Below are 14,149 nucleotides of genomic sequence, written 5' to 3' on the forward strand. Positions count from 1 at the left end.
AAACACGCCAGGGTGCCACTAAAGGCATCAAAAACACACCGGGGTGCCTCAAAAACACGTCAGGGTGCCTCTAAATGCATTAAAAACACACCAGGGTGCCTCTAAATGCATCAAAAACATGCCAGGGTGCCCTTAAAAACACGCCAGGGTGCCTCTAAATGCATCAAAAACACCCCAGGGTGCCTCTAAATGCATCAAAAACACGCCAGGGTGCCACTAAAGGCATCAAAAACATGCCAGGGTGCCTCTAAAGGCATCAAAAACACACCATAGTGCCTCAAAAACATGCCAGGGTGCCTCTAAATGCATCAAAAACACACCAGGGTGCCTCTAAATGCATCGAAAACACGCCAGGGTGCCTCAAAAATACACCAGAGTGCCTCTAAATGCATCAAAAACACACCAGGGTAGCTCAAAAACATGCCAGGGTGCCTCTAAATGCATCAAAAACACGCCAGGGTGCTGCAAAAACACACCAGGGTGCCTCTAAATGCATCAAAAACACGCCAGGGTGCCTCAAAAACATACCAGGGTGCCTCTAAATGCATCAAAAACATGACAGAGTGCCTCTAAATGGATTAAAAACACGCCAGGGTGCCTCTAAATGCATCAAAAACACACCAGGGTGCCTCTAAATGCCTCAAAAACATGCAAGGTGCCTCTAAATGCATCAAAAACACGCCAGGGTGCTTCTAAATGCATTAAAAACATGCCAGAGTGCCTCAAAAACACGACAGGGTGCCTCTAAATGCATCAAAAACATGCATGGGTGCCTCTAAATGCATCAAAAACTCGCCAGGGTGCCTCTAAATGCATCAAAAACACGCCAGAGTGCCTCTAAATGCATCAAAAACACACCAGGGTGCATCAAAAACATGCCAGAGTGCCTCTAAATGCATTAAAAACACACCAGGGTGCCTCTAAATGCATCAAAAACATGCCAGGGTGCCCTTAAAAACACGCCAGGGTGCCTCTAAATGCATCAAAAACACCCCAGGGTGCCTCTAAATGCATCAAAAACACGCCAGGGTGCCACTAAAGGCATCAAAAACATGCCAGGGTGCCTCTAACGGCATCAAAAACACACCAGGGTGCGTCTAAATGCATCAAAAACACGCCAGGGTGCCTTTTAAAAAACACACCAGGGTGCCTCTAAATGCATCAAAAACACGCCAGGGTGCCACTAAAGGCATCAAAAACATGCCAGGGTGCCACTAAAGGCATCAAAAACATGCCAGGGTGCCTCTAAAGGCATCCAAAACACACCAGGGTGCGTCTAAATGCATCAAAAACACGCCAGGGTGCTTCAAAAACACGCCAGGGTGCCTCTAAATGCATCATAAACACACCAGGGTGCCTCTAAATGCCTCAAAAACATGCCAGAGTGCCTCTAAATGGATTAAAAACATGCCAGGGTGCCTCTAAATGCATCAAAAACACACCAGGGTGCCTCTAAATGCATCAAAAACACGCCAGGGTGCCTCAAAAACACTTCAGAGTGCCTCTACATGCATCAAAAACACGCCAGAGTGCCTCAAAAACACGACAGGGTGCCTCTAAATGCATCAAAAACTCGCCAGGGTGCCTCTAAATGCATCAAAAACACACCAGGGTGCCTCAAAAACATGCCTGGGTGCCTCTAAATGCATCAAAAACACGCCAGAGTGCCTCTAAATGCATCAAAAACACGCCAGAGTGCCTCTAAATGCATCAAAAACACGCCAGGGTGCCTCAAAAACACGACAGAGTGCATCTAAATGCATCAAAAACACGTCAGAGTGCCTCTAAATGCATCAAAAACTTGGCAGCAATACGCTTGCTGACTAAAGTTAGGGCACCAAAAACGACGACTAACTTTGCGACGGGAAACTATACTAGCGGCGACGTAGCGAACGCGAAAAACCGTTGTGGATCCGCCGTAACTCCTCATTTGCATACCCGACGCTGGTTTACGACGCAAACTCCCCCCAGCGGCGGCCGCGGTACTGCATCCTAAGATCCGACAGTGTAAAACAATTACACCTGTCGGATCTTCTGCCTATCTATGTGTAACTGATTCTATGAATCAGTCGCATAGATAGAAACAGAGATACGACGGCGTATCAGGAGAAACGCCGTCGTATCTCCACTGTGAATCTGGCCCCAACAATCTAATAAATGCTCTATAATACTTTATGGGGCTGCCCCTTGCTTACGAAGTATTGGGCGGAGGTGTTTGAGATTATTTCTGTTTTGTCGGGCAAAAGGATAGCCCCTAACCCAGCCTTAGCTTTACTTTCTCTGGGTATTGAGAATTTTACGGTAAATCTCAGAAGCTCAATTGTCCATCTACTTATGGCTGCCAGGCTATCAATCACCAGAAAATGGAAAGATCCGTGTCCTCCATATATCCTGGAAGCTATAGATTTGACCAATATCCATTTCACCTACGAGAGGATAATGGCTATATCAGGGGTTGACAAATTTGCTTGGAATCTAGGAGCCAGCTAAAAAAGTTAGGAGCCAGAAAACGCGCCCCGTCCCGACGAGCTTGCGCACAGAAGCGAACACATACGTGAGCAGCGCCCGCATATGTAAACGGTGTTCAAACCACACATGTGAGGTATCGCCGCGATTGGTATAGCGAGAGCAATAATTCTAGCCCTAGACCTCCTCTGTACCTCAAAACATGCAACCTGTAGATTTTTTTAAACGTCGCCTATAGAGATTTTAAAGGGTAAAAGTTTGTCGCCATTCCACGAGCGGACGTAATTTTGAAGCATGACATGTTGAGTATGAATTTACTTGGCATAAAATTATCTTTCATAATATTAAAAAAATGGGCATACCTTTACTGTTGTCTTATTTTTTCATTTAAAAAAGTGTAATTTTTTCCCAAAAAAGTGCACTTGTAAGACCGCTGCGCAAATACATAGTGACAGAAAGTATTGCAACGATCGCCATTTTATTCTCTAGGGTGTTAGGATAAAAAATATATATAATGTTTGGGGGTTCTAATTAGAGGGAAGAAGATGGCAGTGAAAATAGTGAAAAATTACATTAGAATTGCTGTTTAACTTGTTTTTTTTTTTTTTTTTTTCTTTTTTTCCCCCTGCTGTTTAACTTGTAATGCTTAACTTGTAATACCAACGGCCACCACCAGATGGTGCCAGCTCACAAAAAAAATAATATATATATTTTTTTGCCCCCCTTCCAAGCCAAGTCGCCAGGACCCTATTTCTAGTCGCCATGGCGACCTGGCGCCCGGGATTTGTCGAGCCCTGGGCTATATCATTGCATACTTTGCCTAAACACGAAATCTCCTGGGCCCCTTGGAAAAAATGGTATGAAAACAACACATAGACATTGGTACATATGTTGTTCCTATCAAGTGTTATCACTTGTATTTTCCTGTATGAAACTTATGAACCTGAGTATCATTATTAGCAAGTAAGCAACTTATGTTGAATTGATGTTCTATACCTGTATTTATGCATAGACTACATTTTGCGTTCATTTAGATACTTACTATACTTTTTGAAACGATTTGAAACAAATATCTTTGTTTTAATCAAATTTATCTACTTGATTAACTGCTTACCTATTCATGAGTTCACTTATGTAGACGGATAGCTTATTTTGTCTAATCTTAGGTATGTTTATTATTTACACATTTTATGTATGTTATTTAAATACCAATAAAAATTTATTGAAAGAAAAAAAACACACCAGGGTGCCTCAAAAACACGCCAGAGTGCATCTAAATGCATCAAAAACACGCCTGGGTGCCGCTAAATGCATCAAAAACACACCAGGGTGCGGCTAAAACACAATAGGGTGCCTCTAAATGCATCAAAAACACGCCAGGGTGCGGCTAAAACACAATAGGGTGCCTCTAAATGCATCAAAAACACGCCAGGGTGCCTCTAAGGCTGCTTTCACACTGAGGCGTGCAGCCGCGGTGACGGTATAGCCGCGCTATTTGTAGCGCGGCTATACCGTCGTATTTACCGCGATATTCGGGCGCTAGCGGTGAGGTTTTAACCCCCGCTAGCGGCCGAAAAAGGGTTAATACCGCCCGCGTTGAGGGCGGTATTACCACGCTTTCCCATCGATTTCAATGGGAAGGCGCGGTATAGGAGCGGTGAACACACCGCTCCTATACCGCGGTAAAGATGCGGCTAGCAGGACTTTTAGAGCGCTCCTGCTAGCGCACCGCTTCAATGTGAAAGCCTTCGGGCTTTCACATTGAACACAACAGGGAATGATTTTTCATGCGGTATAGCAGCGCTATTTGTAGCGCTGTACCGCATGAAAAAGCCCCAATGTGAAAGGGGCCTAAATGCATCAAAAACACGCCAGGGTGCCTCAAAAACATGCCAGAGTGCCTCTAAATGCATCAAAAACACACCAGGGTGCCTCTAAAACATGTCAGGGTGCCTCTAAATGCATCAAAAACACACCAGAGTGCCTCAAAAACACGCCAGACTCTCTCTCTGTCCTCCCTAATTCCAAGGGCATTATCATTAACCCCTGTCCATTTTCCTTTCCAGTATATTACGTCATAACACGTATGCGTTCGATTCGGCACGCAAGCTCGGCAGGACGGGGTGCATTTAACCACTTAAGGACCGCCTCCTGCAGATATACGTCGGCAGAATGGCACGGCTGAGCACAGGCACGTACCTGTACATCCTCTAAGTGCCCAGCCGTGGGTCGTGCATAGCTGCGGGACCCGATCGCCGCTGGAGTCCCGCGATCGGTCCCCGTCCAGCCCCGCCCCCCTACAGTTAGAAACACATATGAGGTCACACTTAACCCTTCAGCGCCCCCTAGTGGTTAACTCCCAAACTGCAATTGTTATTTTCACAGTAAACAATGCATTTTTTGCTGTGAAAATGACAATGGTCCCAAAAATGTGTCAAAATTGTCCGAAGTGTCCGCCATAATGTCGCAGTCATGAAAAAAAATCACTGATAGCCGCCATTAGTAGTAATAAAAAATAATAAAAATGCAATAAAACTATCTCCTATTTTGTAAACGCTATAAATTTTGCGCAAACCAATCGATAACCGCTTATTGCGATTTTTTTTTTTACCAAAAATATGTAGAAGAATACGTATCGGCCTAAACTGAGGAAATTTTTTTTTTTATATATATATATTTTTGGGGGATATTTATTATAGCAAAAAGTAAAAAATATTGAATTTTTTTTAAAATTGTCGCTCTATTTTTGTTAATAGCGCAAAAAATAAAAACCGCAGAGGTGATCAAATACCACCAAAATAAAGCTCTATTTGTGGGAAAAAAAGGACGACAATTTTGTTTGGGAGCCACGCCGCACGACTGCGCAATTGTCAGTTAAAGCGACGCAGTGCCGAATCGCAAAAACTGGCCCGGTCCTTTACCTGTCTTAAGTGGTTAAACTTTTTTTTGTTTTCTTATTTATTTTACTTTTTATTGTTACACTGTTCTTTTTTAAAAAAGATACGACGGCTCAGACTCAGAGATACGACGGCGTATCTGGAGATACGCCGTCGTATCTCCTACGAGAATCTGGGCCTGAGTCTGAAAAACAGGCAAGGTCCATAAGTGGTTAAACAGACTCTCTGTGTGCATGAGGCCTTATAGCTGAATACAACTAAGGGCTCATTCACAAGTGTAGCAGGCACTGTTGCTCCACTGAAAAGCAATCCGAGTATAACTTCTAGGTTTAATTTAGGCGGTGAGGGGACAATATCGCACCGTGTGATCTCTAAATTCTCCCATGTTGTTGAGGTAGATCTTTTTGTCTCTTTACCCCTGCCGTCTAGAATACATAGTCCAATAAATGAATAAAGTGTAGCGCTTCACACCATGTGAAAGGGGCCCAAAACATACATCATTGTGTTTTCCATAAAAAAAACAAGTTTATTACAAAAAAAGTTTAGAAATTCTCATGGTTTCATAGGCAAATGGATCGCTCATCAGGTGTCCATATATCATTCTCTATATGACCAATACAGATTGATTCTACTTCCTCAAATGCCTGGGAACACCCCAACAGCTGCCAAAACCTGGGATTGAACCAGAGACCTTTAGATCTTCAATCTAATGCTCTCCCAACTGAGCTATTTTGGCAAGGTAAGGGGCGTATATTTGATTAATTAGACATTGAGTTTGCTTAGAGGTGGGGTATTGTGGACTTTTGAGCGCTGCACTTTATTAATTTGTTTCATGAACTTGGCAATACATTTCTGGGCGCTTTCCTGTGCCGAAGGAGCTGCAGGTGCTGCATACATTGAAGAAAAAATTGATTTGACCCCCTGCTGATTTTGTACATTAGCTCACTGACAAATAAATGATCAGTCTATAAATTTAATGGTAGGTTTATTTTAGCAGTGAGAGACAGAATAACAACAAAAATATCCAGAAAATGCATTTCAAAAAAGTTATAAATTGATTTGCATTTTAGCCCTGGTTCACACTGGGCTGCGGGAGTGAAGCCGTGCGAGTTCAGCTGAACTCGCACAATTTCACTCCCGCCGGCAGTCCCGATTTCGGCCGCGATTTAAGAGACATCTGTGCAGGTTTCTGCACAGATGTCTATGTAAATCGCGGCCCGAAATCGCAAAAAGTAGTACAAGAACTACTTTTTGAAATCGGTGCAGCGCCGCAGATGCGGCGTCGCACCGATTAGGACGGCGCCATTGCCGACAATTGGCGGCATTTGAGATGCGATTTCACATGTGAAATCGCATCTCAAATCGAATGAAATCGCACCCAGTGTGAACCTGGGCTTAATGAGTGAAATAAGTATTTGATCCCCTATCAATCAGCAAGAATTCTGGCTCCCAGGTGTATTCTATACAGGTAACAAGCTGAGATTAGGAGCACTCTCCTAAAGTTGTTACCTGTATAAAAGACACCTATCCACAGAAGTAATCAAACAGATTCCAATCTCTTCACCATGGCCAAGACCAAAGAGCTGTCCAAGGATGTCAGGGACAAGATTGTAGACCTACACAAGACTGGAATGGGCTACTAGACCATCGCCAAGCAGCTTGGTGAGAGGGTGACAACCAGTGGCGGTTCGTCCATAGAGGGCGCTGGAGCGCCGCCCCCTCTGGAGCGCCGCCCCCTACCGGTAACCTGATTGGCTGAAGCGTCATCGAGGGCGGGAGAAGACATCGAGAGTCGAGGACGTGGATGGCTGACTCCAGTAAAGGTAAGTGCCGGGGGGGGGGGCATTTTACAGGGCACAGTGACATCAATGGCCACAGTGGCGACAGTGGGGCTGCAATTTTTTTTTCTGTTTGCGCCCCCCCAAAAATTTTGAGCACCAGCCGCCACTGGTGACAACAGTTGGTGCAATTATTTTTCAAATGGAAGAAACACAAACATTTCCCTCGATTTGAGGCTCCATGCAGGATCTCACCTTGTGGGGTTTCAATGATCATGAGAACGGTGAGGAATCAGCCCAGAACTACACAAAAGAGTCTTGTCAATGATCTTAAGGCAGTTGGGACCATAGTCACCAAGAAAATTATTGGTACCACACTATGCCATGAAGGACTGAAATCCTGCAGGCCCGTCTGATGTTTGCTAATGAACATCTGAATGATTCAGAGAAGAACTGGGTGAAAGTGTTGTGGTCAGATGAGACCAAAATCTAGCTCTTTGTCATAAACTCAACTCACCGTGTATGGAGGAGGAGGAATGCTGCCTATGAGACCAAGAACACTATCCCCACCGGCAAACATGGAGGTGGAAGCATTATGCTTTGGGGGTGTTTTTCTGCCAATTGGACAGGACAGCTTCACTGCATCAAAGGGGCGATGGATGGGGCCATGCAGGGCCAGATTAAGAACATCATGGGCCTGGTGCTGAGGATTTTGGTGGGGCCTTTTATAAATAATAAATAAATGCGTGGGAATGACATGAACGCAGCCCGGCCAAGGCAAGTGACCAAAGACACAGAACCCACAAGGAAGATCGGGTGAAGATGGAAGCGCCCGGGCCCCGCCTGATTCATTACAGCGCAGCACTGGGCAGTGCCTAAGTGCACAGTTACCAACATTTAAAAAATATTTTCAGGGACACTTTTTTTACAAGTGCTATATTTAGAGTAGCTGAGATCCCCGATGTTCCTCTATACATCATAGTAGTAATCACAAAATTAAATGAGTACTAATAATGGGGCAGAACAAATATGAGAACTGAGATTTCCTTTAGTTGAACTAACAAAAGTGTGCCCATTCTAGACTAAAGTTAGGGCACCAAAAACGACGACTAACTTTGCGACGGGAAACTATACTAGCGGCGACGTAGCGAACGCGAAAAACCGTTGTGGATCCGCCGTAACTCCTCATTTGCATACCCGACGCTGGTTTACAACGCAAACTCCCCCCAGCGGCGGCCGCGGTACTGCATCCTAAGATCCGACAGTGTAAAACAATTACACCTGTCGGATCTTCTGCCTATCTATGTGTAACTGATTCTATGAATCAGTCGCATAGATAGAAACAGAGATACGACGGCGTATCAGGAGAAACGCCGTCGTATCTCCACTGTGAATCTGGCCCCAACAATCTAATAAATGCTCTATAATACTTTATGGGGCTGCCCCTTGCTTACGAAGTATTGGGCGGAGGTGTTTGAGATTATTTCTGTTTTGTCGGGCAAAAGGATAGCCCCTAACCCAGCCTTAGCTTTACTTTCTCTGGGTATTGAGAATTTTACGGTAAATCTCAGAAGCTCAATTGTCCATCTACTTATGGCTGCCAGGCTATCAATCACCAGAAAATGGAAAGATCCGTGTCCTCCATATATCCTGGAAGCTATAGATTTGACCAATATCCATTTCACCTACGAGAGGATAATGGCTATATCAGGGGTTGACAAATTTGCTTGGAATCTAGGAGCCAGCTAAAAAAGTTAGGAGCCAGAAAACGCGCCCCGTCCCGACGAGCTTGCGCACAGAAGCGAACACATACGTGAGCAGCGCCCGCATATGTAAACGGTGTTCAAACCACACATGTGAGGTATCGCCGCGATTGGTATAGCGAGAGCAATAATTCTAGCCCTAGACCTCCTCTGTACCTCAAAACATGCAACCTGTAGATTTTTTTAAACGTCGCCTATGGAGATTTTAAAGGGTAAAAGTTTGTCGCCATTCCACGAGCGGACGTAATTTTGAAGCATGACATGTTGAGTATGAATTTACTTGGCATAAAATTATCTTTCATAATATTAAAAAAATGGGCATACCTTTACTGTTGTCTTATTTTTTCATTTAAAAAAGTGTAATTTTTTCCCAAAAAAGTGCACTTGTAAGACCGCTGCGCAAATACATAGTGACAGAAAGTATTGCAACGATCGCCATTTTATTCTCTAGGGTGTTAGGATAAAAAATATATATAATGTTTGGGGGTTCTAATTAGAGGGAAGAAGATGGCAGTGAAAATAGTGAAAAATTACATTAGAATTGCTGTTTAACTTGTTTTTTTTTTTTTTTTTCTTTTTTTCCCCCTGCTGTTTAACTTGTAATGCTTAACTTGTAATACCAACGGCCACCACCAGATGGTGCCAGCTCACAAAAAAAATAATATATATATTTTTTTGCCCCCCTTCCAAGCCAAGTCGCCAGGACCCTATTTCTAGTCGCCATGGCGACCTGGCGCCCGGGATTTGTCGAGCCCTGGGCTATATCATTGCATACTTTGCCTAAACACGAAATCTCCTGGGCCCCTTGGAAAAAATGGTATGAAAACAACACATAGACATTGGTACATATGTTGTTCCTATCAAGTGTTATCACTTGTATTTTCCTGTATGAAACTTATGAACCTGAGTATCATTATTAGCAAGTAAGCAACTTAGGTTGAATTGATGTTCTATACCTGTATTTATGCATAGACTACATTTTGCGTTCATTTAGATACTTACTATACTTTTTGAAACGATTTGAAACAAATATCTTTGTTTTAATCAAATTTATCTACTTGATTAACTGCTTACCTATTCATGAGTTCACTTATGTAGACGGATAGCTTATTTTGTCTAATCTTAGGTATGTTTATTATTTACACATTTTATGTATGTTATTTAAATACCAATAAAAATTTATTGAAAGAAAAAAAACACACCAGGGTGCCTCAAAAACACGCCAGAGTGCATCTAAATGCATCAAAAACACGCCTGGGTGCCGCTAAATGCATCAAAAACACACCAGGGTGCGGCTAAAACACAATAGGGTGCCTCTAAATGCATCAAAAACACGCCAGGGTGCGGCTAAAACACAATAGGGTGCCTCTAAATGCATCAAAAACACGCCAGGGTGCCTCTAAGGCTGCTTTCACACTGAGGCGTGCAGCCGCGGTGACGGTATAGCCGCGCTATTTGTAGCGCGGCTATACCGTCGTATTTACCGCGATATTCGGGCGCTAGCGGTGAGGTTTTAACCCCCGCTAGCGGCCGAAAAAGGGTTAATACCGCCCGCGTTGAGGGCGGTATTACCACGCTTTCCCATCGATTTCAATGGGAAGGCGCGGTATAGGAGCGGTGAACACACCGCTCCTATACCGCGGTAAAGATGCGGCTAGCAGGACTTTTAGAGCGCTCCTGCTAGCGCACCGCTTCAATGTGAAAGCCTTCGGGCTTTCACATTGAACACAACAGGGAATGATTTTTCATGCGGTATAGCAGCGCTATTTGTAGCGCTGTACCGCATGAAAAAGCCCCAATGTGAAAGGGGCCTAAATGCATCAAAAACACGCCAGGGTGCCTCAAAAACATGCCAGAGTGCCTCTAAATGCATCAAAAACACACCAGAGTGCCTCAAAAACACGCCAGACCCTCTCTCTGTCCTCCCTAATTCCAAGGGCATTATCATTAACCCCTGTCCATTTTCCTTTCCAGTATATTACGTCATAACACGTATGCGTTCGATTCGGCACGCAAGCTCGGCAGGACGGGGTGCATTTAACCACTTAAGGACCGCCTCCTGCAGATATACGTCGGCAGAATGGCACGGCTGAGCACAGGCACGTACCTGTACATCCTCTAAGTGCCCAGCCGTGGGTCGTGCGTAGCTGCGGGACCCGATCGCCGCTGGAGTCCCGCGATCGGTCCCCGTCCAGCCCCGCCCCCCTACAGTTAGAAACACATATGAGGTCACACTTAACCCTTCAGCGCCCCCTAGTGGTTAACTCCCAAACTGCAATTGTTATTTTCACAGTAAACAATGCATTTTTTGCTGTGAAAATGACAATGGTCCCAAAAATGTGTCAAAATTGTCCGAAGTGTCCGCCATAATGTCGCAGTCATGAAAAAAAATCACTGATAGCCGCCATTAGTAGTAATAAAAAATAATAAAAATGCAATAAAACTATCTCCTATTTTGTAAACGCTATAAATTTTGCGCAAACCAATCGATAACCGCTTATTGCGATTTTTTTTTTTACCAAAAATATGTAGAAGAATACGTATCGGCCTAAACTGAGGAAATTTTTTTTTTTATATATATATATTTTTGGGGGATATTTATTATAGCAAAAAGTAAAAAATATTGAATTTTTTTTAAAATTGTCGCTCTATTTTTGTTAATAGCGCAAAAAATAAAAACCGCAGAGGTGATCAAATACCACCAAAATAAAGCTCTATTTGTGGGAAAAAAAGGACGACAATTTTGTTTGGGAGCCACGCCGCACGACTGCGCAATTGTCAGTTAAAGCGACGCAGTGCCGAATCGCAAAAACTGGCCCGGTCCTTTACCTGTCTTAAGTGGTTAAACTTTTTTTGTTTTCTTATTTATTTTACTTTTTATTGTTACACTGTTCTTTTTTAAAAAAGATACGACGGCTCAGACTCAGAGATACGACGGCGTATCTGGAGATACGCCGTCGTATCTCCTACGAGAATCTGGGCCTGAGTCTGAAAAACAGGCAAGGTCCATAAGTGGTTAAACAGACTCTCTGTGTGCATGAGGCCTTATAGCTGAATACAACTAAGGGTTCATTCACAAGTGTAGCAGGCACTGTTGCTCCACTGAAAAGCAATCCGAGTATAACTTCTAGGTTTAATTTAGGTGAGGGGACAATATCGCACCGTGTGATCTCTAAATTCTCCCATGTTGTTGAGGTAGATCTTTTTGTCTCTTTACCCCTGCCGTCTAGAATAGATAGTACAATAAATGAATAAAGTGTAGCGCTCCAAATTCCACAATATCTGATAGCAGAGTTTGTTTACATCCGGCTGCCCATAGAGCTGACAGGGGTCTTCTCCTGTGCTCCTTCAGTTTCTGCCCAGTGGACAAATGTCAAAATACTGCTGACTTCACACCGTGTGAAAGGGGCCCAAAACATACGTCATTGTGTTTTCCATAAAAAAAACAAGTTTATTGCAAAAAAAGTTTAGAAATTCTCATGGTTTCATAGGCAAATGGATCGCTCATCAGGTGTCCATATATCACTCTCTATATGACCAATACAGATTGATTCTACTTCCTCAAATGCCTGGGAACACCCCAACAGCTGCCAAAACCTGGGATTGAACCAGAGACCTTTAGATCTTCAATCTAATGCTCTTCCAACTGAGCTATTTTGGCAAGGTAAGGGGTGTGTATTTGATTAATTAGACATTGAGTTTGCTTAGAGGTGGGGTAATGTGGATTTTTGAGCGCTGCACTTTATTAATTTGTTTCATGAACTTGGCAATACATTTCTGGGCGCTTTCCTGTGCCGAAGGAGCTGCAGGTGCTGCATACATTGAAGAAAAAATTGATTTGACCCCCTGCTGTTTTTGTACATTAGCTCACTGACAAATAAATGATCAGTCTATAAATTTAATGGTAGGTTTATTTTAGCAGTGAGAGACAGAATAACAACAAAAATATCCAGAAAATGCATTTCAAAAAAGTTATAAATTGATTTGCATTTTAGCCCTGGTTCACACTGGGCTGCGGGAGTGAAGCCGTGCGAGTTCAGCTGAACTCGCACGATTTCACTCCCGCCGGCAGTCCCGATTTCGGCCGCGATTTAAGAGACATCTGTGCAGGTTTCTGCACAGATGTCTATGTAAATCGCGGCCCGAAATCGCAAAAAGTAGTACAAGAACTACTTTTTGAAATCGGTGCAGCGCCGCAGATGCGGCGTCGCACCGATTAGGACGGCGCCATTGGCGGCATTTGAGATGCGATTTCACATGTGAAATCGCATCTCAAATCGAATGAAATCGCACCCAGTGTGAACCTGGGCTTAATGAGTGAAATAAGTATTTGATCCCCTATCAATCAGCAAGAATTCTGGCTCCCAGGTGTATTCTATACAGGTAACAAGCTGAGATTAGGAGCACTCTCCTAAAGTTGTTACCTGTATAAAAGACACCTATCCACAGAAGTAATCAAACAGATTCCAATCTCTTCACCATGGCCAAGACCAAAGAGCTGTCCAAGGATGTCAGGGACAAGACTGTAGACCTACACAAGGCTGGAATGGGCTACTAGACCATCGCCAAGCAGCTTGGTGAGAGGGTGACAACCAGTGGCAGTTCGTCCATAGAGGGCACTGGAGCGCCGCCCCCTCTGTCTCTCACCGCTACTGAGTCTAATAACATAGATTCATGCATTGAATGAAATTAATTGTTATTGTCGCTGCTGCCGCCCACTATTCAGCTGGCCGGATGTTGAGCGCCAGCCAGCTGAATAACGGCAGCTGGTTGGCTGTACGGAAGTGCTGGCTCTGATAGGCTTTTTGAGTACAGCCCTCGGGTCCCCGGAAGCTTATCCTCGGAACACACGGGGGGTGCGTTCCTTGGATAAGACTGACAGGCGTCTCAGCCAATCAGGTTGGCCGGTTCTGGCTACCGGTAGCCTGATTGGCTGAAGCGTCATCGAGGGCGGGAGAAGACATCGAGGGTCGAGGACGTGGATGGCTGACTCCAGTAAAGGTAAGTGCCGGGGGGGGGGGGCATTTTACAGGGCACAGTGACATCAGTGGCGACAGTGGGGCTGCAATTTTTTTTTCTGTTTGCGCCCCCCCAAAAATTTTGTGCACCAGCCGCCACTGGTGACAACAGTTGGTGCAATTATTTTTCAAATGGAAGAAACACAAACATTTCCCTCGATTTGGGGCTCCATGCAAGATCTCACCTTGTGGGGTTTCAATGATCATGAGAACGGTGAGGAATCAGC

General features: G+C 44.1%; 1 protein-coding gene and 2 non-coding genes across 3 annotated transcripts in view; 1 reads left to right on the forward strand and 2 right to left on the reverse strand.

The window, feature by feature from the left end:
- LOC120936258 (protein kinase C theta type-like) overlaps positions 1–14,149 on the forward strand; it is a 187,328-nt gene that overhangs the window by 9,500 nt on the left and 163,679 nt on the right. The gene's annotated exons all lie outside the window — the stretch shown is intronic.
- On the reverse strand, positions 6,027–6,099 carry TRNAF-GAA. Its single transcript has one exon. It is a non-coding gene; the product is annotated as a tRNA-Phe (tRNA).
- Positions 12,493–12,565, reverse strand: TRNAF-GAA. The gene has a single exon. It is a non-coding gene; the product is annotated as a tRNA-Phe (tRNA).

This window comes from Rana temporaria, chromosome 4, assembly GCF_905171775.1.
Source record: "Rana temporaria chromosome 4, aRanTem1.1, whole genome shotgun sequence".
Lineage (NCBI taxonomy): Eukaryota > Metazoa > Chordata > Amphibia > Anura > Ranidae > Rana > Rana temporaria.